Source organism: Cebus imitator, unplaced genomic scaffold (assembly GCF_001604975.1).
Source record: "Cebus imitator isolate Cc_AM_T3 unplaced genomic scaffold, Cebus_imitator-1.0 Scaffold464, whole genome shotgun sequence".
Taxonomy (NCBI): Eukaryota; Metazoa; Chordata; class Mammalia; order Primates; family Cebidae; genus Cebus; species Cebus imitator.
The window spans coordinates 1,636,090-1,637,632 of NW_016107779.1; positions in this window are offsets into that span (position 1 = coordinate 1,636,090).

Below are 1,543 nucleotides of genomic sequence, written 5' to 3' on the forward strand. Positions count from 1 at the left end.
AGACGGGGTTTCACCATGTTGACCAGGATGGTCTCGATCTCTTGACCTCGTGATCCACCCGCCTCGGCCTCCCAAAGTGCTGGGATTACAGGCTTGAGCCACCGCGCCCGGCCCTATAATATTCTTATATATATAAATATGTATTATATATAATTATATATGGCCCATGTAACAATATGGATATATAAGGAGATATATATAATTTTATATATATATATTACATTACATATGTAAAAATATATATTACTTCTACATCATATATAATTAGATATATTTCCTTTTGTATCCATATTCTTACATATGCCATTATAGACGCTTCATTTTATTCTAGAATGGGAGGCATGTTTTCCCTAAGCAGTTTCCAGCTTGGCTTTTCCCTTTGTATTAGTGATTCTGGGGTCCCAATATTTATTTTTCTTTTACTGTTTCAGTGTATTTTTTACAGGAACATATGTACATGAGTATCCTGATATATATTATATATTCTCATATGTATTTTTTATATATAGCAAATATTCTTATATATATGCATATATATACATATCCTTATATACATAATACACATTATATATAATTTAAGGATATATATATATTGTTATATATATAATATATATTATATACTTCATTACTTTAAGTGTTTTCCCTAAGATTTTTTCCATATACATTTACAACAAATTCAACTTTACTTTTAAATAATACAATACCACTTCATGGTAGTGTGAGTACCTCATAAAAACATAATCCTAAATCGTCATCCCTGTCTCTTGTATCACTGCTATCTTTCAATGAAATTATGCATAAGTATATATATAATATTACATTATATATATATATTCTTACATGTTTTATATTATGTAATATATATTATACATTATAAAATGTTATATTATATATTGTTATATATATTATATATTGTAATAAATATATATTCTATATTTTATTATCTGTATTATATAATATATAACATTATATATTTTCATATATATATATATATATACTTACACCTAATTCCATTGAAAGGTAGCAGTGATACAAGAGAGAGGGATGAGGATTTAGGATTATGTTTTTATGACATACTCACACTACCATGAAGTGGTATAGTATTATTTGAAAGCAGAGTTGAATTTGTTGTAAATGTATATTGAAAACCTTGGGCGAACCCTTAAAAATGTAAATGAAATATAACCAATATCCGAAGAAAGGAGAGAAAATGTAGTCATAATGAATGCTCAGTCAAAACCACAAAAGGCAGAAAGCATGAAGGAGAAAAATAGAAACAAATAACAAGGGAAAAAAATTTTTAAGTAACAATTTGTTAGATAGGAGATATTAATCCCACTATATCCATAACCAATTTGAATATTAACATTCTAAATGCATTAATTAAAACACAGATATGGTCACAGTGGTTCAAAAAACAAGAACCAACTATACATTGTCTATAAGTAACCCTCTTCAATATAAAGACACATATTGATTAAAAGTAAATGGATGGTGAGAAACATACATTGTGCTAACACTAATCCAAAACGAAGCAGAAGTC